At 41.1% G+C, this 25,628-nt stretch overlaps 1 pseudogene; it reads right to left on the reverse strand.

Annotated features, from left to right (window-relative positions):
* Window positions 1-13,400, reverse strand: part of LOC100622054 — a 31,223-nt pseudogene extending 17,823 nt beyond the window's left edge.

Genomic DNA, 25,628 nt, shown 5'->3' on the forward strand with positions numbered 1-25,628 from the left:
TGGGAAGAACATGGATTTGGATGTTAAATCCAAACTCAGTACCTTGGTTCTATCTTTTCCATCTGTTCATCTTGCACAAGCCATTTATCTGAGCCTCAGTTTCTGCATCTATGAAACAGGGATAATAATGACTTCATAGTTTTTTAGAGAGGAGTAAATGTGATTCCATTTTTTTGTGTGTCTTAAATATAAAAGTACAGGTGTTCCCATTGTGGCTCAGCAGGTTAAGAACCTGACATGGTGTCAGTGAGGATGTGGGTTCGATCCCTGGCCTCACTCAGTCAGTTAAGGATCTGGTGTTGCTACAAGCTGCAGCATAGGTCACAGATGCGACTCTGATCCAGCATTGCTGTGGCTGTGGTATAGGCTGGCTTTGCAGCTCTGATTTGATGCCTAGCCCAGGAGCTTCCATATGCCACAGGTTCAGCCCTTAAAAAGAGAGAGAGAGAGAGAAAGAGAAGGAGAAATGCTATATGATACCACTTAAATACGGAATCTAAAATACAACACAAATTGGAATTCCTGTTTTGGGTCAACAGTAACAAACCCAACTAGTTTCCATGAGGATGCGGGTTCAATCCCTTGCCTTGCTCAGTGGGTTAAGGCTCCAGCCTTTCCATGACCTGTGTCGTAGTTTGTAGGCTCAGCTCGGATCCCACGTTGCTGTGGCTCTGGTGTAGGCCAGCAACAGCTCAGATTCAAACCCTAGTCTGGGAACTTCCATATGCTGCAGGTGCAGCCCTAAAAAGCAAACAAGCAATCAAAAAAAAAAACAAAAAACAAAATAAAATACAATGCAAATTAACACATGTAACAAAACGGAAACCAACTCCTACATATAGAGAATAGGATTGTGGTTGCCAAGGGGGAGTGGGAGGGAGAGGGAAGGATTCAGAATTTGGGATTCATGGAGGTAAAGGTTTTTTTTGCTTTTTTAGAGCCTCACCCACGGCATGCGGAGGTTCACAGTCTAGTGGTCTAATGGGAGCTACAGCTGTCAGCCCACACCACAGTCACAGCAACGCAGGATCCGAGCCGAATCTGCAACCTACACCACAACTCACGGCAACGCCAGATCCTTGATGCACTGAGCACTGAGCGAGGAGGCCAGGGATCAAACCGGCAACCTCAATGTTCCTAGTCGGATTCATTTCCTGCTGCGCCACGATGGGAACTCCAGCAGAGGTAAACTATTATGTATAGGATGGATAAACAACAAGGTTCTACTGTATAGCACAGGGAACTATACTCAATATCCTCTGATAAACCATAATGAAAAAGAATACAAAAAAGAATATGTGTATGTATAACTGAGTCATTTTGCTGTACAGAAGAAATGAACACAACACTGTAAATCAATTACCCCAATAAATTTTTTTAAATGTTGTATTTAGAGCCCAAAAGAATTCAGAAAGAAAAAGATATTTTCAGTAAGATTAAGAAAAAAATGTTTTAGGCAAAAGATCCATATGCCAGGACCAAAGAACATGGGAAAACAAAATTTAAGCAATGGCCCTCTCCTTTTGAGACTTTTATGGGTATTTCCTTTTGAAGGGGAATTTGGGTGTTTTTGTGCTAGTGAGCTGATAGCAAAATCACCAGGAAGGAAAAAAAGGGAGTGTTGTCAGCAGTGAATGTGTTGATATTTGTAAACCTAAGACTTGTTAGCTACATTTACAGGAGATCTCAGGTGGCTACATGAGTTGATTTTAATTAAATGACAAGTCAGGATACAATTTAAATGTTTAAAAATTGTGAGCTGGTTAAATAAATGAATACATCTTTATGATGACATGTTCATAATATGGCAAGAATATTTCATGACTTGGAAAAATGTGCACAAATCAAGAAGCAGGTTATAAAACAATATTTGGAAAAATAGAAGTGTAGAAGAAAAGATAGGAAGGCTATAAACCAAAAATGTTAATATCCTCTCTGAATGAGGGAACTATGGGTAATTACTATTACCTTTTTTTTAATAGTTTGTTGTATATTCAAAATTTCCCCAAACAATGATAACAGTAACAACAGTACAAACATTTTGTTTTGGCAGAGCTACCTAACATTGTTTTCTTCAGCCAGTCCCAATTTGGAGCTATCTCTGCCCAGATAAACCACACCCATTGACTCCTCCCTTATTTTAATGAATAGCCTCAGGAAGTTGGTCTCTTCCTATCCCTTACAAGGGCCCCATTGCACTCCGGACTGGTTCGGAATTCAACAGCTCCAATGTGTGCTAATTGATTTTATTCTGCGAATTTAGAATTAGGTGGTTTGGATCAGAATAATGAAATCTCCCTGAAATAATGAGTGCAAATTAACGTGATACAGCCCCAGGATTTCCCGTAAGACTCTTCTATTACAGTGACAGGAGTTTTTACAAGTACTTATCATAAATAATTTATTGCCTTCAGTGGCACGCTAGATACCTTGCGTGACTGTTACTATGGGAACATCAATGTCCATATAGAGTTTAATTCTATTCCCAGAAGCTGAAATAAAAGTCGGCGTTATCTTAATGTTACAGATGTGAGGATTTAGGCATTCAAAAGCTAAGTAGCTGGCCCAGATCCAGCAACAAATCAGAGGAAGAAGAGCTGGCGCTAATTTGCTAACACCCAAGCCAGGACACTTGGGCTAGCGATGGAAGCAGGGTACTAAAGCTGGAAGCCTCTTTGAATCATGTAACTGCAAGCTTGGTTTGGCACAGACTCTTCAGTACTAGGATGATACAAGGACTGTTTATGGCAAGCTCAGGGTGGGCACTGAGAATCTTGTTACCTGGAAGCCGTTACCAGAGGAAGAAGAAGATGCAACTCCAAGGCTCTGCATTACCCTTTGGGGTGAAAGCTAGCAAACCCAGGCATTGAGTGTGTGCAGTGACCCTTGCTTTGCCCAAGGAAGAGAAGCCAGGGCCAGCAGGAAGGGAAGGAAATGAATACGTGCATGAAACAGACAGAGTACTGAGAAACATAAGTGAAATGAGGGCTGTCTCACAGTATATAAATGTGGTACAAGGAAGAAGTGCAGAGCATATTTTTTTATATTATAGTTGACTTACAGTGTTGTGCCAATTTCTGCTGTACAGCATAGTGAGACAGTCATACATATATATACATTATTTTTATCATATTATCTTCCATCATGGTCTATCCCAAGAGACTGGATAAAGTTCCCTGTGCTATACAGTAGGACCTCATTGCTTACCCATTCAAAATGTGATAGTTTGCATCTACCAACCCAAAACTCCCTGGCAGAAATTATCCTATCTACAAAACAGAAACAGACTCACAGACATAAAGAGACTTGTAGTTGCGAAGGGGGAGGGCAGAGCATATTTAGATGGAAAGACTAAGAGATTTTTCAGTAGCAAGCATCACAGGGCAGGAGTGACAGCAGGTACCTTCTCTTCTGTCTTCCCCTTTGTCACTGAGCATATTGGTCCTTCTCCATGTCATCTTCTAATCCGCTATTTTTGGTACAGGCAAAAAAAGAGAAGAAAAATCCCAGAAAAGCTAGATAGAGAAGGTCCATATTTTATGTGGAGGTTACAGTCTAGGAAAACAAAGTTAAAGTCAAATGACTTACAAAAGAGGATTCTTTTTTTACCAAAATTGATACAAAAAGTCTATCCTCCCACTATCCACTATTTTTTATATTCCTTAACCCTGCTTAACAATCATAGTACATAATAACATTGTTTTACATAAGTACAAATTATTAATTAAAAAGACTCTAATGGGTACACCCTAAAACTGTTTACTCTGGTCTTGATGAAAGAGTTTTAGGTCACTCTAAACCGGGGTCAGCAAATATTTTCTGTAAAGGGCCAGATGGTAAATATTTCAGGCTTTGCAGGCGACACAGGGTCTCTTTAAAAAAATGTAAACATCACTCTTAGTTCAGCGGTACAAAACATAATTTGCTGCATAAAACTACTGAAGCAATTATAAGGGCCATGGGGCAGAGGGGCAGAATGGAGGTCATCCATATCCACTCCATCCTCTGCACGGCTTTGGTCCATCTTGTCACATTGTATGTCCAGCTCCTAGAACAGTGCCCAGTGAAATTAGGCCTAAATCCTTGATTGTTGATTTAGTAAATAACGGCTAGATTCACATGGCTGGAAAGAAGTTGTAATTTGTTGAAAAAAATTTCAAATCTTCCTCCCTTCATCCTTCTTGGGCAAAATTTTAAAAAATAATTTGGCGTTGCTTCTTGTCTACTATGAATCTTAGTGTTGAGAATCTACAGTAAGTAGTGGATTCTCTTACTGGCCAGTAAGTGTCTGATCATAATGAAATGACTGGAGTTCCCGTCGTGGCTCAGCAGAAACAAATCTGACCAGCATCCATGAGGATGTGGGTTCAATCCCTGGCCTCGTTCAGTGAGTTAAGGATCCAGGGTTGCCGTGAGCTGTGGTGTAGGTTGCAGACGTGGCTCAGATCCTGAGTTGCTATGGCTGTGGTGTAGGCTGGCAGCTAAAGCTCTGATTTCATTCCTGGAACTTTCATATCCTGTGGATGCGGCTGTGGTGTAGGCTGGCAGCTATAGCCCTGATTTCACTCCTGGAACCTTCATATGCTGTGGATGCGGCCCTAAAAAGACAAAAAGTAGTAGTAAAATAATAATAATAATAATAATGAAATGTCTAAATATCATGACTTATACATTCTGTGTATTTGAGCATCTAAATGGAAAACAGTATTTAAAGGGAGTTAAACATGTAACTGCCCTGTTTTCTGTGCAATTATCCTGGAGAGAGGGACATGGGTATTTCCTGGTTGAGTAGAAGGAAACTAACAGTTCCTGAGCCAACTTTATACTAATGTGTTTAACACGTTGTTTAATATAATCTACATATGGCATTACAAGGTAGAGAATATTACATTTCATCGGTAGAAAACTGAGGCTTGGGGAGATGAATTACTTGTTCAAGTTCCAAAAATTAGTAAGCAACAAACCAAGATTCAAATCCAAGCCTGTCTGTTCCCAAACTTCTTATTTTATATCTGACTATGGTAGAGGATATAATTCTAGCTTTATTAACAATTCGCCTTGCCATGTTTGATATGATCACTCCATTCATTAAACACAAATATAAACAGCTACCCACCTCTCAGGGAGTTGAAAGAACTCATGAGCGTTACAAAATACAGCACATAATAGCAGCTTGCCCTCAATAAATATTTGCTGAATTTGAATTTTGTTGAACATCTGAATTGGCTGACACTGCTGAGAAAGGAGAGAAAGTATGTGTGGGAAATGCCTAATTTATCCCCCCCCGAAAGGGAGAAGAGAAAGAACTATGTAATGCAATTAAATGGTTGTGTAGTTGGGGATATAAATTCATCCCAACCGGCTACAGAGCAGGATTCAGAGAACAGAAGTTGGGTTTCAAGGAGAACTAACATAAACATTATGTCAATGATTTTCAAAAAAATTTTATTTTTGCTTTTGTTAGCGACAGAGCCTTTCTTCAGAAACTTTATTTTAAATCCTAGTATAGAAAACAAATACAGAGCTATTCTTAATCCTGTTTTCTGATTTCCATGGTGTACCCTAAGAAACTGTTATGGAAGCCCTCAGCCTAGTTCAGGGCACGGTTTGAAACTTCCTGTGCTTATATCTGCCTCTTTCTTCAACACCCAATCAACCACAGTATATGTATTTAATGAAGGGGGCTATTCTCTCTCCCACAACAACAGCTTATATACCTACTCTGTAGAGTGTTTTTCGGATGATGGTTGTCACGCTCAGAGGTTGAGATGACTTTAGGCATGGTTGGATTCAGGCTCTAAACTGTGGAGTCAGGAATACCTATCTCTACATTTTTCTATATTAAACCCTCTATGAAGACTCCATTCTCAAACAGGCTCTCTCCACCTGTAACAGAGATATCCCACAGTGGTTGCTCACTTAGATCATCCTGAGTCTCTACAACCTCAGGAGGAAGTGACTCTTGCTTAATAGCACAATCCCCCTTAAAGGACTTGATTGACTCACCACCAGTCATGTGCTCGTTCTGATTTAATGACTATGGTTAGAGTCATTCAGAATATGGTTGCCCAGGCCTGGTTCGTCGTCCCATCCTTGGCGCCAGGGGGAAGCCAGTCCTACCAGAACACATGGATCAAGAGTGATGGGCATGAAAGATGATGCCCAAAGTGATGCTGAGCATGGAAGAACCCACATTTGTTCTAGTGCTCAGATAAGATCATGATGCGCCCAAGACAAGGAGGTCTAAAGACCAGGGTGACTGAAGTGATGATGTAAGAAAAAGGTAGAAGTAGGAGTTCCCATTGTAGCTCAGAGGGTTAAGAACCCAATTAGCATCCATGAGGATGAATTTGATCCCTGGCCTCACTCAGTGGGTCAAGGATCCGGTATTGCCACAAGCTTCAGCGTAGGTTGAAAATGTGGCTTGGATCCATTGTCATGGCTGTTGCATAGACTGAAGAAGCTGCAACTCCGATTCAACCCCTAGCCTGGGAACTTCCATATGCTGCATGTGCACCCCTGAAAGAGAGAGAGAGAGAGAGAGAGAGAGAAGGAAGGAAGCAAGGAAGGAAGGAAGGAAAGAAAGAAAGAAAGGAAGGAGGGAGGGAAGGAAGGAAGGAAGGAAGGAAGAAAGGAAAAAAGGCAGAAGTAGGAGTCAGGAACAAAAAGGAAGCAAAAAAGATGGAAGCGTCCTATTGGTAGTGTGGACTCATGCTTCCGCAAGGAGAAAGAAAAGACTTTTAGTCCCTGGAGGAAAGGCAAATGGATCATGAAGCCATCCAAAGAACTATCTGTCATCAGGAGAAGATGAAAAGTAAGCAACAAGGGCCTGCAGGAGGATTTTGTGTGGGAACTCAGAATGTAAACTCACTGGGGAAGACTTCAAGAGACATTTCAGTTGCCAAGGGTGAAAGAGCAGAAAGAGCAAGACTTGAGCCTAAGGAGTAGAGCAATTTCTTATTTATTTTGGACACAGTATCTAGAGAGAAAGAGTTAGAGCTGTTGGCTGGACACAAATAGCACTAAGATAAAGACCATTTCCAGGGTTGTATAGCATCATGGTTAGATGCTCACCCTCTGGAATCAAATAGATGTAGGTTTTGGGGGATTTTTTTTTTTGTGTGTGTGTGTATCTTTTGTCTTTCTAGGGCCACACCTGTAGCTTGTGGATGTTCCCAGGCTAGGGGTCTAATCAGAGCTGTTGCTGCCAGCCTACATCACAACCATAGCAACGCCAGATCTGAGCCACATCTATGACCTACGCCATAGCTCAGAGCAATGCTGGATCCTTCACCCACTGGGCGAGGCTGGGGATCAAACCCGCAACCTCATGGTTCCTAGTCAGATTCGTTTCCACTGCACCATGATGGGAACTCCAGATATAGGTTTAAATACTGACGTCTCCATTCATTGGTGATGTGACCTTGACAAGTTACTTGTTCTCCCTGTACCATGGCTTCCTCTTCTGGAGAATGGGGATGATAATTGTTTCTAGTTTGTGGGCTTTATTTATATATATATATATATATATATATATATATTTATATATATTATATGTTTATATATATTATATATTTATATATTATATATAATATGTTTATATATAATATATATTTTATATATACTTTTTTTTTTCCTTTTTATAGCCTCACCTGAGGCACATGGACGTTCCCAGGCCAGGGGTCAAATCGGAGCCGCAGCTGCAGTCCACACAACAGTCACAGCAAAGCCAGATCCGAACCGTGTATGTGACCTATGCCACAGCTTGTGGCAATGCTAGATCCTTAACCCACTGAGCAAGGCCAGAGATTGAACCCACATCCTCACAGACAGTATGCCGGGTTCTTAACCTGCTGAGCCACAATGGGAACTCCTTGGGCTGCTGTAATTTAGGATTAACATAGATAACATTTGCAAAGGACTGTGTACAGTGCCCAGCACATAATAAGTGTACATAAATGTTGGTGTTAGTATGATTTAGAAATACAATGGTTGATAGAAACAATGTAGATATTGTATAAATGATATTAAAATATGTAACCTAAATCAACTGAGTGAAAAACTGCATTACCTCAGAGGAAAAAAAAAAGTCAGATAGGCAGAGAAGAATATATCAGAATACCTGAATGTTTCACTTGAAATAGAAATAACTTGTGGCATTTTTTTTTCATTTATTCTTCATTCATTCATTCAAGAACTTTCTGTTAAAAGCCATTAAGTGCCAGGCACTGCATACAAGATTCTAGAGAGAAAAGGGAGATAAAACTCCCAGCCTCACAATCTAGGAGAAAGGGGGCAAAAAAAATAATTTTTATCATTTATTCTAACAAATAGAACAGTGGGATGAGAACTACCATCACAGAAGTTTGTGCAGAGTGTGTGATGGAAACAGAGCAGTGAACAGCTGATTCTGCCTGAATATTCTAAGATTTCAGAGGGCATTTGAATACAATCTGCTTCATACTTGCAGGTTAGAGGGAAAGAGGAGTTCAATAATATATAATCTTAGAAGGTCACACCTATTTATTTATTTAATTTGGTCTTTTTTTAGGGCCCCATCCATGGCATATGGAGGTTCCCAGGCTGGGGGTCAAATCAGAGCTGCAGCCGCCAGCCTACACCACAGCCACATCCACGCGGATTCCAAGCCTCGTCTTTGAACTACACCGTATCTCATAGCAATGCTGGATCCTTAACCCACTGAGTGAGGCCAGGGAATTGAACCCGAGTCCCATGGATACTAGTTGGGTTTGTTATAGCTGAGCCTCCAGATGGTCACATCTAGAAACAAAACTGTCAAATGTTGATATTTATTGAAGCTAGGTGATAGAGATTCTATTATTCTCTCTGTTTTTCTGTATCTTTGAAAATTTGAATTTTTGAAATGGCAAATGAAACTAAAACTTTTTTGAAATGGCAAAGGAAACCTAATTTCTCAGAGCCAGAAAGGAGTGAGGCAAAGAAGCCCTTGGCAGCAGCTGTAACTAGGAATGCACAGAGGTTTAAACAAAAGGAAAAAATAGTGCCTCACTTAATATGGATGGAAGAGTAAATAGAAGAAAGTAAGGGGAAGAGGCTTGAGAAAGACCACTCAGGGCAATGAGAGCAAGGGGAAAGGAATAGAAATGGAAAGACAAATGAGAGCAAAAAAGGGGAAATGTAATAAGAACCAGAGGAGTTCCCATCGTGGCTCAGTGGTTAACGAATCCGACTAGGAACCATGAGGTGGTGGGTTCGATCCCTGGTCTTGCTCAGTGGGCTAAGGGTCCGGTGTTACCGTGAGCTGTGGTGTAGGTCGCAGACACAGCTCGGATCCCATGTTACTGTGGCTGTGGTGTAGGCCGGCGGCTACAACTCCGATTCAACCCCTAGCCTGGCTGCTGGAGTGGCCCAACAAATGGCAAAAAGACCAAAAAAAAAAAAAAAAAAGAACCAGATATTATGAACACCCACTCAAAAAAAAAAAAAAATGGAAGGAAAGAAACAAAGAAAAGAGTAAGTATGATCAAAGAAGACTTAGATGAAAACATGATGGTGAAGCTGAGAGACAAACGTTGCGGCACAAGTGTTGCTGGAAATTTGCCCTCTGTCCACCAGTGCTGAATAGAAATGCAGAGACAGAGTTTTGAGTGAAGAAGAAGAATTTTAAAAAATAGCTTTATTGCTTTGCCAGGTTAAGGACACCACAGCAGGTTAATGCTTAAAGATTGTCTGCCTTTGGGATGGAAAAGGAAAGGGTTTTATAGTTTGGGAGTGGAAAATAGGGCCACAGATAAGGAACAGGGCAGATCCAAGCTTCTGTTCTTCTTTCAAGTTGGTGTTTAGTGGCCCTGGGACTGGTTCTGGTGGTCCTCTTTCTTTATGGAATGAAGACTGCTTCTCAGCATCTTTCATCTGGTGGTGGGTTTAGTTCTTCAGAAGAATTCAAAGATATTGTTATGTGTATCCCTTGAGGAGGAACCAGGACCCTGCCCCAAGGCTGCACTATTGTTTCTTGACTGCTCCTCCCTGGTCTCTGCATCCCTTCCCTTCTCTGATTAGCAACTGTTTGAACCTATGCTTTGGAACTCAGGGAAGACCATGGAGGCTGAAATTTATTCCCTAAAAACAAGAAATGGGGGACACAGAAAGCCTTGTACTCAGGAGCCCCACAGGGCCCTGCTCAGTTTTATAACCAAAAAAAATACTGCCCAGGATGAAAAGAGATTAAGACTCCAATGAGGCTCCAAATGAGGAAGAGGGAAAGAGAAAACAGAAAGATGCTCCATGAGGAAACCCAGTACAGAGGGAGAGTAAAAGTCAGCTCTACAGCAGGATGTTGATTCAAGGTGTTACAGTTTTGAAAATTGAGATTTTCAAATTGAGGTAACAACTAACTTTTGGGAAGATCCACATATATACCTCCACAAATTCATTCTTTCCTTCCTTCATTCATTTCAACAAGTAATTATTAATCTTGTTCTCTGGCAATAAACCAGAAACTAAGATGGACGTATAAATCATAGTGCCTTGAATCTAGCAACAGAGACAAACAGCTAAACAAGTAATTATGATAGAGTGTGGTGGTTCCAAGACAGGTGAGTGGCAGGACCTGGCAGGTCCTCACAGGGCTGCCTTCCTTTCCATTTAGGGTGTTCCCCCAATCCAGCGGCTGACCCTTGGGCTTTGTAGATGCAGAAACCTGATCTTCTCCCAAGCCAACATCCATCTCTTGGGGATGGACTCAGGCTTAGCCAAGTTCACAAAGACATGACTGAAACCTAAGCACCTCTGACTCGAACTCAGCCCAAACCCAGATTGGGACTTGAACCCATGTGGGTTTTTGTTTTTAACTAGAATCACTCACCTGGTGTACGGACTTACTGAGCCTCAGGTTCTTTGTGTCTCAGTGCAGAAGGAATTCAATGAGAAACAAAGGCAAGAAATAGATTTATTAAGATAGGATGCTCATGGGAGATGCAAGTGGGCAGGCAGGGAGACTCTGCCCCCAGAATTAGGCAGACTACATTTTTATAACCCAAGGAAAGTGGGGAGGGGGAAAAGACCACCTTCTCCCTCATTCTTCGAGTAGACATCAGGGTTACTTCACTAGCTCCTCCTTCACATCGGTAAAAGAGTATTGACCCTATGAGGGCAAACTAGGACTGTCATGGTGCTTATTCAAATCAGCAGAAGAGTGGTAATATATGCTAAAATATGTTGAATCATCTCAGGTTTCCATATGATGAGTGTCTCCTATTTTAGAATGTCATCTTTCCCTTAAATTCCTGTCTTTGGTTTTAAGGATCATTATCTTGCTGAACTTGAATGCAAGCCTCATTTTATTTTTCACTTAATGATCTGAGGCATATCTCATGCTTTTATTTATGGTTTTATAGTTAAGCAAGTCTGCTTCATTCCAAGACATTCTGATAGCTTTCTTGAGTGATTATTAACTTGCAGTGATCTCCCAAAGTTCCCTAGGCTTCCCTCTCTATCTATGGTCTCCTACTGGGACTTTTACAACTGCCTGTGTAGCTATCCTACTCCATCCCTGTCATAACCACCAGAAGGCCAATTGATTGATGGATAGTAAGAGAAATGAATATGAAAGACTTGGAGATTTGTAGTCTCTGATGAGCACATTCTTTCATGGGAGATTAATGAGACAGGAAGGCAGGGGGCAGGGACAACCTTTAAAAGAAGGAGGAGGGGAACACAGACCTTGAGGGAAACTGAGTATAACAAAAACTGGTTAGAACCAACGAAGCCCATGATGGTGAAAGATCTGACTTCCAGTAGACCTTGAGCCCCACTATAGACCCATTGCAATACTTTAGCTAAATGACACACCCACCAGCAAAAGGACAGTTCCAAGTCTGACCATAAAAGACTGCAAAATGGGCAGTGGCCCAGTTGCTGAAAATTCCCCACCTCTTCTCCAAAATAGTTGGAATAATTCTCCCACTTGTTAGTGTATAATTACCCAGCCCATCAAAATGAACAACCCCATACCCCAGGGTCCTCTCACCTTCTGAGATGGCCCACATTCCATCCATGGAGTGTATCATCTCCCTGAAAAATCCACTTTCACTCTACTTGAGCTCTCACTTGAATTCTTTCCTGCACGAAGCCAAGGACCCTCACTTGGTGGCCCATCTCAGGGAGTCGCCCAAGAACTAGGATGTGCCCATCCGCTCACTTCCCTGTCTCCCACAGCATTAGCATCAAGAGATTGCTAAAGAGAATGGATCACAGCAAAGGAGCGTGAGATGGATGCCCTTAGTGCCCAGTGCCGTGGAGCTGTGATACTGGTGCTTTCATCTGCCCTCACCAGTCATCTGCCTCACAGAAGATACTGGTGTTCATGGGTCAGGGCACCATCTCTCTGCCCACTGCTGGAGAAGCTGTCATATTCTATCTTTCTCTATATCCTTCTACTGACACATTCATTCTCTTGACACAATACAATACAATTAACTAAATATAATTTTCTTAGACATAATCATCATTCAATCTTGCCCCCTAAAGTGATCCAGATTACCCAGATTATATTTGGGCACTAGCAATCTGTTGGGTCCTCTCTATATAAGTGTGGTTTTATCTGTAATGTTTTCATTACTCCTATGTTCATGTTCAAAGTATAATTTTAACCCCGTTTAGGGGTGTGCTGCCTGTTTTCCATTTATTAGATCTACTCTCTAGCCAGAGAAGGCTGGGCTTTACCAATAAATGGGACATTGAAGATCAGAAAGAAGAAGGAAATCAGGCTGGGATTATTTCTCCTCCTTCTCCCCTTTTGGTGTCAGGACAGTAACAGTTCCCTGGTGTTTCTAGTCCTAGGACTGTGCACTGTCCCTTGTTGGTTTCCCTAAATTCTGTCCATACCATTGTAAAGTTTCTTTGTTAAATTCTCCTCAATTATCTCCTTTGGGCAGGGCATCCCTTTCCTGCAGGTTGATGTTGACTTTAAACCCATATATTACCAATGGGAGGTAAAGGTAAGCAAGACGAGAGGAGTCCCCTTGTGCCACAGTAGGTGAACAGTCCAGCGTTGTCACTGCAGCAGCTTAGGTTGCTGCTGTAGCATGGGTTCCATCCCTGGCCTGGGACTTCCATGTGCCACTGGTTCAGCTGTACAAAGGGAAAAAAAAAATTCTCCTTTTAAGAGATAGAGCTAGATTCCTCTCTTCTTGAGTGTAGGCTGGATTTACTAACTTGCTTCCAATGAACAGAATATGGTAAAAGAGATAGTGTTTCACTTCCAAATCAAGGTCACATGCAAGAAAATGTGACTGATGCCTTGCACTCACCCTAGGACATTTTCTCTGGGGCAAGCCAGCTGCCACATTGTATGGAAACTCACGTACCCCATGGAGAGTAACTAGCACCAACAGCGCATAGCCCTCTGAGTGCACCATCTTGGAAGCAGACTCTCCAGCTCCCACACAGCCTTCAGATGACTGCAGCCCTAGATAACAACTCGAGTTCCATCCAGAGCAGGAACCATCCCTCTGAGCTTCTCCTGAATTCCAAACCCACATAAATTATGAGATAATATTTGTTGTTTTAAACTGCTAAGGTTAAGGGTGGTTTGTTACGTAGCAATAGTCAATTAATAGAGTAGAGAAGGGGAAGGAAGGCAGAGAAAAGAGAAAAAGTAATCAGAAAAAAATGCTGCTTATAAAACACTCTTGCACAGCACAGACAAAAAAAATGTTCAGAGAACAACTAAAAACCACAGACGCCTGATGGGTTAGGGAGGTGCCAAATCAACATATTTGGAACACAAAATGTTATGGTTTCTATAGAATATATGAAAAAAATGGTTTACAATTTAAAAATTTGCAAAGTGCCATTCTGATCAGATTGATCAGATCATGGTCTGTACAAGTCCAATATTCTATTTATTACGGTGGGACAGGATTTCGTGGGAGCATATGATTACCCTCTATGGCGCTCATCACTGAAGTCAAGAGACTATGCTCATTATTTCTGATTTCACTCACATACATAATACACACACATACGTATATACATTGAGAGAGAGACTTTAAAAAATATATACTGAGTTCCCTGTCATTTTTTCTTCCTTAAAACTGCCTCCAAGATCCAAGAGTTACTCTTTCCATCTAAAATCCTTGTGACAGTATTTGTGGAAAGATCTGGAAGGCTAGGGGTAAAGGAAGTTCTGCTAGTTCAATAGTAATAGTTGGAGAGGGGGTGTTCCTGTTGTAGCTCAGCGAGTTAAGGACACGACATTGTCTCTGTGGGTATGAGGGTTTGATCCCTGGCCTCGTTCAGTGGGTTAAGGGTACGGCATTGCCGTAAGCTGTGGCGTAGTTCACAGAATTAGCTCGGATCCAGTGTTGCCATGGCTGTGGGGTAGGCCTCAACTGCAGCTCCAATTTGACCCCTAAACTGGCAACTTCCATATGCCACAGTTGCAGCCTTAAAAAGAAAAAAAAAAAAGAAAAGAAAAGAAAGAAAAAAATATATATATATATATTTGGAGAGGGGATGGCTATCAGTGATTAGTAAGCCTCCATAAAATAACTAAAACTACAGTCATTACCCTTCTTAGCAAAAGATTTGATCTCAGTGAAAATTAGTTGATTAACTTGCCAATTAATTCTATGGTTTGAAAATAAATAAATAAATAAATAAATAGAATTATTTTAAAAGGGAGGGAGTTCCCATTGTGGCTCAGTGGAAACTAGCCCAACTAGTATCCATGAGGATGTGGGTTCAATCCCTGGCCTAATTCAGTGGGTTTAAGGATCTGGCATTGCTATGAGCTGTGGTATAGGTCAGATGCAGCTCAGATCCTGCGTTGTTGCAGCTGTGGTGTAGGCTGGTGGCTACGGCTCTGATTCAGCCATTGGCCAGGGAATTTACATGTGCCACAGGTGCGACCCTATAAAGCAAAAAATAAAATAAAATAAAATATATTTGGGGCCTTTGTGAAAGGTACAAGACCATCTTGCTAAGTATAAATGCCTCCCTATGAACCTCTCTCATTGTGGCTTTAAGTTACATTTAATACAGGATGAGGGGGCCCTCTGAACTTTCTTTTTTTTTCTTTTCTTTTTTTTTTTTTTTTTTGTCTTTTTGCCTTTTCTAGGGCCGCTCCCGAGGCATATGGAGGTTCCCAGGCTAGGGGTTGAATCGGAGCTGTAGCCGCCAGCCTACACCAGGGCCACAACAATGAGGGATCCAAGCCACGTCTGCAGCCTACACCACAGCTCACAGCAACGCCAGATCCTTAACCCACTGAGCAAGGCCAGGGATTGAACCTGCAACCTCATGGTTCCTAGTCGGATTCGTTAACCTCTGAGCCACGACAGGAACTTCTCTGAACTTTCTGCTGATTCTGATGCTTGTGGATGTTGCTCATCCCTAAGTGCGGATTATTTCTTTTCTAGTCTTTGATTTCTTTTTTTTTTTTTTTTTTTTTTTTTTGCTATTTCTAGGGCCTTCCGGGGCATATGGAGGTTCCCAGGCTAGGGGTCGAATCGAGCTGTAGCCACCGGCCTGCGCCAGAGCCACAGCAACGCAGGATCCGAGCCACGTCTGCAACCTACACCGCAGCTCATGGCAACGCCGGATCGTTAACCCACTGAGCAAGGGCAGGGACTGAACCCGCAACCTCATGGTTCCTAGTCGGATTCGTCAACCACTACGCCACGACGGGAACTCCTCTAGTCTTTGATTTCTTTGCATTCAGCTTTCATTTTTCAGTCTCAACCATGGATCAACATCAGAGAAGAAAAGCAAAACTCAAGAAGAATAGATATCATAAAAAGCAAAGTGGAATTTTTTCAAACAGTGTCTTCTGAAAGATAATAACTCACTCCCACACAAGCAAGGACTCGTAATAAGAGAGTAGCTGCACTTTATGCTTAGAATCAGAAGAGTGGCTGAGTAAAATGCCTGGCCTAGCTGATGTAACATTGGTGAGTGGTGTCAGATTGTGAGACAGAGATGGGAGGAGAAGGAAGAAGACAGAGGGAAGTGGGCGCGGGGGGGTGGGGGTGTGTGCTGCATGGCACCAGGGAGGCAGCCAAAGGAGTGGGAATGAATCCAGAAGGGGAAACCACTAACATTAAGGAAAAACTGAAGTGTTCCTGTTGTGGCTCAGCAGGTTAAGAACCCAACCACCATCCATGAGGATGGAGGTTTAATCCCTGGCCCTGCTCAGTGGGTCAAGGATCCAGTGTTGCTGCAAGCTGCAGTGTAGGTCACAGGTGTGGCTTGGATCTATGGGTGTGACTGTGGCAAAGGCTGGCACCTGTAGTTCTGATTGGATCCTTAGCCCAGGAACTTCCATATGCCACAGGCTCAGGCCCTTACCAAATGAAAAGAAGAAGAAATGAGCAAGCAAGTTTGGGAAAGGTGAAAGAGGCTACTGACTCAAGCTAAGTTTTACTGAGAGACAGATGACTATAAGTCAGATGGAGAAGAAAATGGTCCTTGTTTCTATAGAAAGATGGATAAATAAGAAAGTAGTAAGTAAATAAATATCAGTAAAAGAGAAGATGAATACAGTAGGAGAGCCTACCTCATGGGGTTCTTTTTGTTTTGTTTTTTTTTCCCTCCAGGGAAAAGAGAAGGCTGCAATAACTTGTGAGTGACAGCGAGACTCCTAGGGAGTGATTAATGTCCTGCAGTCCAGCCCTGAAAAGACAGCCTCTTAGGATTATGCAAGTATTAGGGGATGAAACAGAACTCCTTCTAATGCTCTGGGATTGTACTGTTTATTTTCCTAATGGGAGACTGTATTTTCAGTGGCAGAGGCAAACGTCTGAGCGTTAGAAAGCATAATAAAGTTCAGGAGGAAAAGGAGAGTTCCTGGAACAGACTGGCTCACCACTGCATTTGCTAATAATTCCCCTACTGTTAAAACAAGCCTTTGGCAGATGGATTTGCTTTGCTTCTGGAGAAAAGGGAAATAAAAAAAAAAAATCCATGACACCAGAGCTTTTGACTCTTTCATTTAAGGAAGCTAACAAAAGGATAGCGGTAATTAGGGGCTCGGTATGCTTGTATTCAGATTAAATTTGTTTCATAATTTCACTGCACAAACTAGTAGTAGCAAGTGAAAGAATAACACCTCATGCCTAAAATTATGCTACCAAAAAAAGATGATGGACTAGACTTTCCAGTATCTTAAAATCAATAACAGAATGGCCAAAAGAATTTGAATAGTGCCTTTGTCTCAGGAGACAGTCATCAATACACTGAGACAGAAATCTTTTAAAAATAGAGCCAACATATGGGTTGCCTTCTAATTGTGTGAAACAAATAAAAATGCTAGGAAAATGTGATTACAATTCCAATACATTATGGATAAAGCTTGAAATAAGGCAAGCATATTCATGCAACCCTCTGCAATATGCATAACAATAGAAACTCTGAAAATATACTCCATGGTAAAATGCTAATGAAACATTAATAAGCAAAAATTTCTGTGCATAATCAGTGAAAATAGACAGTTATTAAAGATTGGAAATCTCTTATTTATGGAAGAGAGCAGCTATATAAATAAAGAGAAAAGGATTAGAATTGGTAAAACCAGTTTGTTTGGTGGATCAAAGGATTGACAGAAAATAATACATAAAGTGTGATCCCAAACTTGTTTTAAAAAATAACAGCTGTTGTCTCTGGATATAAGTGATACGGGAAATTCTAATTTTTTTTCTTTGTATTTGCTCGTTTTTTAAATAATCTTATGTATTATTATTTAAAATATTATTTTTAAAAATGTGCTGCAGATTTAAGTCCGGTACACTGTATAAATAAGGGAAAGAGCATATGTAAGTTGTAACCTACAAAAATAATATTATTATAAGGATGACAAGAACAGATGGATTCTGTTTTCATTTTGGTGACAAATATAGAGGTCTAGATTCAGTGTGAGCAAGTATAGCATGATTGAGGCAGAAAAGAGGAAAAATATTTCAAGAACGAGAAAAGAAAATTAAATTTTCATTAGAATCTTAAGAGTGAGGTTTTTCAAAAAGCCAAAAAGAGGCATTCCCATGTGGCTCAGTAGAAACTAATCTGACTAGTATTCATGAGGATGCAGGTTCAATCCCTGGCCCTGCTCAATGGGTTAAGGATCTGGCATTGCTGTGAGCTTTGGTGTAGGTCACAGATGCGGCTCAGATCTGGCATTTCTGTGGCGGTGGTGTAGGCCAGTGGCTATAACTCCAATTCAACCCCTAACCTGGGAACCTCCATATGCCAGAGGTGCATACCTTAAAAAAAAAAAAAAAAAAAAAAAAAAAAAAAAAGATGAAAGGAGGCAAAACAAAATTGGAAGATATACTAAATAAAGAGAATATTAAACAGATGATTTCTTATAGAGTTTAAAATTATGACACATTGTATAGGATGCAAAGTATTTCTATTGAACCATTCATAGAATTATAGGATTTTAGGCCTGAAATGAATCTTAGAGATTATCTAGTATCTAATTCCTTCCTTTCTTTCTTTTTCTTTTTTTTTTTTTTTTTTTTTTTTTTCTTTTTAGGGCCTCACCTACAGTGTATGGAAGTTCCCAGGCTAGGGGGCAAACTGGAGCTGCAACTGCCAGCCTACACCACAGCCACAACAAGGCAAGACCTCCATCACAAAGTCCAAGCTGCATCTATGACCTACACTGCAGGTTGTTGCATCCTTAACCTACTGAGCGAGGCCAGGGATCGAACCCACATCTTCATGGATACTAGTCAGGTTCTTAACCTGCTGAGCCACAACAGGAGCTCTCTCTAATTCCTTCATTTTGTAGAAAAAACTAAGACCCAGAAAGGTGAAGTGACCCAAACCTAATCTTCAGCATTCAGTGCTCATTTTTTTTAATTTTATGATTTTTTTCCATTATAGATTTATAGTGTTCTGTCAACTTGTACTGTACAGCAAAGTGACCCAGTCACTCTCTCTCTCTCTCTCTCTCTATATATATATATATATATATAATTTTTATCCTTTATCCTCCATCATGTTCTATCACAAGTGACTGGATATAGTTCCCAGTGCTACACAGCAGGATCTCATGGCTAATCCATTCTAAAGGCAATAGTTTGTATCCACTAACCCCAAGCTCCCCATCCATCCCACTCCCTCCCCCTCCCCCTTGGCAACCACAAGTCTATTCTCCAAGTCCATGATTTTCTTTTCTGTGGAAAGGTTCATTTGTGCCATATATTAGATTCCAGATATAAGTGATAGCATATGGTATTTTTCTTTCTCTTTCTGATGTACTTCACTTCATAGAAGAATCTCTTAGTTCATTCATGTTGCTGCAGATGGCATTATTTCATTCTTTTTTACAGCTGAGTAGTATTCCATTGTGTGTGTGTGTACACACACACCATATTTCTTAATCAGTTCATCTGTTGATGGACATTTAGGTTGTTTCTATGTCTTGGCTATTGTGAATAGTGCTGCAATGAACATACGGTATGTATCTTGCCATATCTTTTTCAAGGAAAGTTTTGTCCAGATATATGCCCAAGAGTGGGATTGCTGGGTCATATGGTCATTCTATCTTTGGTTTTCTGAGGTACCTCCATGCTGTTTTCCACAGTGGTTGTACCAATTTACATTCCCACCAACAGTGTAGGAGCGTGCCCTTTTCTCCACACCCTCTCCAGCATTTGTTATTTGTGGACTTGTTAGCAATGGCCATTCTGACAGGTGTGAGGTAGTACCAGTGCTTGTTTTGTCTGGTTTTACTGTGGTTTATGCCATATGAGAGTACTGCAGTCCTCCTCTTGCAACTTCCAGAAAAGAAAAGGAACATTCATTAGAGCTGGGCCATGATGCAATAATGCGTATTTTAGAGGGATCTGTTCAGCTTTTCTCAAACTGATGACGATTGGATAACAGACGGGGAACTTAAAGAAAAGGTAAGCTACTTGTAATTGAATGGAGAAAATAGGGGGTGGTGGGATGGGCAGCAGGGTGTCAGTGAATTCAAACACAACTTAGGAAGCATCAGTAAAGGAGATGAGCCCCTGGAGACTGATCTTGAATCAGGGGAGGGAATGAGCAGAATGCGATAGTCTATAAAACAGTGATGGCTGCTGAAAACAATAACATCGTGGGTGTTTAGGCTCCACATTTGCAGAAAGATGGATAGACTCAGAAATAATTGTTTTTTCATTTCTAAAAGTTTTATCAAATATAGTTGATTTACAGTGTTGTGTCAGAAATAATTTTTGGGGTAAAGCCCCATAGCAAAGTTTTCTGGAAATCATGAATGGAGAACAAAGGGTTAATAGGCTTCTTCTATTCAGGGAACTATGACTTAAATAAAAAGTAGGAAGCAGAGAGAGCATAGATCAATCAGGAGATGTGTGACACAGACCACAGAACACAACACAGAAATAAATTAGATTTAAGGAATTATTTGACATAAAATAGCGCATCCAAGTCTTAGGAAGAAAATCCTGTCTGAGTAGAAATACATATACATAGAAACCAAAAAGAAAAAGAAAAAAGTACAATGAGTGGGTGGAGATATTTAAATTTAGGTTTCTGTTATATTAACAGTTAATAAATCTGCACTATAAAAATGAATAAAACTTCAGGAGTTCCCACTGTGGCACAGTGGGTTAAGGATCCAGCATTGCCGCAGCTGTGGTGGAGGTCACAGATGCAGCTTGGGTTCAAATTGACCAGGGAACTTCTGGCTGGGGAACTTCCATATGCTGTGGGTGCAGCTGAAAAAAAAAAAAAAAAAAAAAACAACAACCAAATGAAAATTCAAGTAAAAACGAATAGAATTTCATAGAAGAAACCCATCAATATATAAATAATGAAAGGAGAAAAGATTAGCTTTGGGTAAATATTACAACCACGAGTATTTCAAGTTTCTTCTCTTTTTATAACACCAGAAAAATCATTTTAAATTTAAAACATCTGGAGTTCCAGTCATGGCACAGTGGAAACATCCGACTAGGAACCATGAGTATGTGGGTTCAATCCTTGGCCTCGCTCAGTGGGTTAAGGTCCTGGCGTTGCCGTGAGCTGTGGTGTAGGTCACAGACATGGCTCGGATCTGGTCGGCAGCTACAGCTCTGATTAGACCCCTAGCCTGGGAACCTCCATATGCTGAGGGTGCTGCCCTAAAAGGACAAAAGACAAAAATAAAATAATAAAACATTTATGAAGTTTTATGACTAAAGCATTAGCCAGATTTAAAAAAATAATAAATATTTTTTTTCTGACTGATGTTGACCTGTTTGTCCTACTTCCCATTAGAGTGAGAGGCTCCTGCAATTATACAGTAAAGCCAGCTTGGGGGGACTGGACAGGGTCCCTGCACACTGTGAGAAGATGCCTTTGTGGGAGGTGGTTTTAAGGAAGATGGCTATATTTTGCCAACTTCTGTCTTGGAGGCGTTAGCTCTGAGCCAAGGATCTGCATAACGTTATCAGCTGCTCTTGCTCTGGCAGCCCAGCCCCTAATATCCTCTGCTTCCATTTAATAGCAAAAGATGCAGTGCCTATACCCAATTCTAGCAGTTGACTAGGAGGATGCAGTTCCACTCACTTCCAAATTAATTAGGCTTCCCAGTGCATATGCTCTCAGATGCCTCTTGTATTTCTTCATAATTATGTAATTTATGTTCTATTTATCTGTGTAATATCAGTCTCTCTAAGCAGAATGTAAGGACAGAAAACTTTTACCTCTATCCTAATTGCCCTTTTGTGTCACCAGAAGTCCTAGCACAGTGCCTGGCACTGAATAGGTGCTTTAAATAATGTTGACTTCATGGCTGAATTCTCCCAGAGAGCCACTACAGCTGTTAAAGAAAATGTTCCATAATCTATGTCAGCCAGGTAACTTGCCACATTTTTAAATCCTGAAAAATGGTTGCATTTCAAATATCTTTCAAGGCTTATTCTTATTCCTTTTTGCTTAATGCACCTCTCAGCATTAGTATTTTCGATTCACTGGGATGTATCCCCAAAATAGGAAATCAAATCTAAATATATAAATTGGACCAGGAAGTAGCCTCCTGGAGGTATTATTATTCTTACTGATGATAAACTGTCTTCCCAATAGCTTCCCATCCTCCCTGGATTATTTCTTACCCGAAAAGGCATGCTTCACTGAGCTCTTCGTCCTTTAAGTGGCAGGTTCTTTTGTTTTGTTTTGTTTGTCTTTTTGCCATTTCTAGGCCGCTCCTGCGGCATATGGAGGTTCCCAGGCTAGGGGTCAAATCGGAGCCGTAGCCACCGGCCTACACCAGAGCCACAGCAACGCGGGATCCGAGCCGCGTCTGCAACCTACACCCCAGCTCCCGGCAACGCCGGATCCTTAACCCACTGAGCAAGGGCAGGGATCGAACCCGCAAGCTCATGGTTCCTAGTCGGATTCATTAACCACTGCGCCACGACGGGAACTCCTATCCAGCCTTTTTGAGGATCCTTGAAAAATAGTACTTTTCCTGAGAAAATGGAAACTTTCATAGTCTCGAAGTCCAAAACAGTGCTTGGAAGAAATGACTTAACAAATTTAACCTTAGGGAGTTCCCGTTGTGGCTCAGTGGGTTAAGAACCCATGAGGATGTGGGTTCGATCCCTGGCCTTGCTCAGTGAGTTAAGGATCCAGCATTGCTGTGAGCTGCAGTGTTGGTCACAGATGCAGCTTGGATCTGCTGTTGCTCTGGCTGTGGTGTAGGCCGGCAGCTGCAGCTCCAATTTGACCCCTAGCCTGGAAACTTCCATATGCCAAGGGTATGGCCCTTAAAAAAAAAAAAAAAAAAAAAAAAAAAAAAAAAAAAAGATTTAAACTTAGGTGCTCTCACTGAGTTATTATGATTCGTTTCAGGTGTTATCTTCATTTTCCCAGTCTCAGGGCAACATCTTAAAAAAAGATAAGGTCACTAAGCTGCTCTGTAAATACATTTTTCCAGTTGTTACAGTTGAGATGCATACGTGTGTGTATCTTGCTGATTCTGTTTCTGCTACTAAATACCTGGGAAACCTTGAAAATACCATTTTTAATCTCCATCCAGCCTCATTTTCTCATTTACATAGTAAAGGAATTGCATAAGATAAATGGTTTAAAACATTTGGCAACAAAACCCTTTCTTCAAATAAAATATTTTCTCGAATCCTGAGGTATGGAATAGAATATGGCTTCAATTAACACAGCTGACAATCAGTGATTTAAAAACTATCTTATGTAGGTTTAACTATGAAATATTATCATTCCCTTTGATAGACTCATGGTTCATATTAATGAATATTCACTGACTACCCATAGGTATTAAGCCCTGTAAGGATCTGGCCTATGCAAGCCGGGCCAAGACCAGTTTCTCCAAGCAGACTGTTTTCCAGAGGGAGACCACATAATTCCACAAATAAAATAAAAAGTTATCATACAAGTAAAGAAGGATGCACAAAACAGGGAGTGGTTACTTCTGGCCAGGGGTCAAAGAAGTTTTCATATGGGATGGCCTATGACCAAGAGGTAGGATTTCTAATGAGAAGATGTGTAAGGGTTTTCAGGTGGGCAAATACAGTCAGTGAAGGTGTGGAGGCAGGAAACTGAAAGGAGCTTTAAGAGAAAGGCAGGTGTTCCAGACTGGTTGTGGTGTAAATGGCATGAGGAGCAACTCTGAGCTAAAGCTGGGAAATTAGGTTGGAATCAGATTATCAATGTCCTTCAATTTCATGGTAATGAGATTTGCTTTTATTCTCCAGGAAACAAAAAGCCATTGGCAGGGGGTTTTTGTTTTTGTTTTTGTAAAGTGGAAAGTGACATAAACAGCAATGTCCCTAGAAAAGGTTTTTCAAAATAAAGTGTAATAAGAAATGGGAAAGAATGGAGACAGGAAGGTGAGTTAGAAGACCCTTGTCTGGCAAGAAGTGATGAAGACGTTGCTCGGTACAGTGTTATGGACTGAATGAAATGTGTCACCCCAAAATGTTTATGTTGAAGCCCTAACCCCTCTGATGTGACTTATTTGGAGACAAGGCTTTTAGGAGGTTATTAAGGTTAAATGAGGCCATGAGCATGGGGTCCTAATTCAATAGGACTGGTGGTCTCACAAGAAGGAGAGATCATTCCCTTTGTCTAAGCACACAGACTGAGAAAGGCCATGGGAGGGCTGAATGAGCAGGGGTTGTCTACAAGCCAGGAAGAGAGCCCTCGCCAGAACCTGACCAGGCGGGCATTCTGATCTCAGACTTCTACCCCTCAGAACTGTGAGAAAACAAGCTTCTGTCGTTTGTCACCCAGGCCGTGGTATTTTGCTATGGCAGCCTGCGAATGCTATGACAGAGATATTAGAAATGGCAGAGAGAGGACAAATGACAGCAAGATACCACAAAAATAGAATCAACATGATTTGACAACTAATCCACTTTGAGATGTGGGAGGCAAAGGTCAACAGTAACTCTAAGCCAGTAACTAGAAGGTGTTATGATGCCACTTACAGATAAAGGGAACAGAGCAGGGAGAGCAATTCTGAGGGGGCAGAGCTTAACCTTTGCTTCTGACAAGTTTGGTGATTGAATTTGAAGTGTTGGCAATATCGCCATGGAGAGTCTTCTATCAGGTAAAGAAAATTGTGGGTTTGGTGGTTAGGAGAGATGCCTGAACCAAAAATCTATTTCATTTTGGAGTCATCTGCAGAGGGATTGCATCAAGGACTGTTCCTGGATAAACAAAAACATTCATGCACAAAAAGATATGAATGATCCTTAGTCTATCAAAAATGATACCTAGCTCTATGTTTGCCATGCAAGCCTGGCTTACCTGTGTTTTTACAAATTCTAGAACTTGGGCAATAAAGGAGAGTTGGAAAATACAAAAGATCTACCTTTAACATGGTAAATAAAAATGCAGTTTAAACACCTCCAAGAATCCCCATTCTGTTCTGATACATGCAATTTGTTTCTGTTGGCAAGAAAAGATTCAACTGGAATTTACTTGACCATGAAGTTCAAAAAACAAAAGATGCTACGACCCTGAAGCAGGGCAAAGGGTAAACTGTTCTTCAAATACAGGACACATTAGCTCTAAGAGGACTGAAAGCAAAAATGGAGCATTTGATCCCGGAGGGATGCTGATTAGCAAGAGGTTTCTACACCTGGGAATCGTGGTTCTTAAAATTCGCAAGTAATGATGGAGGCACTAAACTGGAGAAAGAAAACAAGGAACCAAAAAAAGTAAATAACTGAAGTAGAATAAGATATTATAAAACAAAGGAAATTTTCATAAACATTCAACTAAGTGGGATAATAAATAGGATATTTAGAGAATGAATACTGTGAAGGTCCTTCCCTGTCACAAGTAGCCTGGAGTTCCTGTCATGGTGCAGTGGTTAACGAATCTGACTAGGAACCATGAGTTTTTGGGTTCGATCCCTGGCCTTGCTCAGTGGGTTAAGGATCCGGTGTTGCCATGAGCTGTGGTGTAGGTTGCAGATCCGCAGCTTGGATCTCGTGTTGCTGTGGCTCTGGCATAGGCCAGTGTCTACAGCTCCGATTCAACCCCTAGCCTGGGAACCTCCATATGCCATGGGAAGCGGCCCTAGAAAAGGGAAAAAGACCAAAAAAAAAAAAAAAAAAAAAAAAAGTAGCCTACCTGTCTTAGGAGCAGCCAATTTCTAAAATTCATGGAAC

The sequence above is a fragment of the Sus scrofa genome, chromosome 9 (assembly GCF_000003025.6).
Source record: "Sus scrofa isolate TJ Tabasco breed Duroc chromosome 9, Sscrofa11.1, whole genome shotgun sequence".
Taxonomy (NCBI): Eukaryota; Metazoa; Chordata; class Mammalia; order Artiodactyla; family Suidae; genus Sus; species Sus scrofa.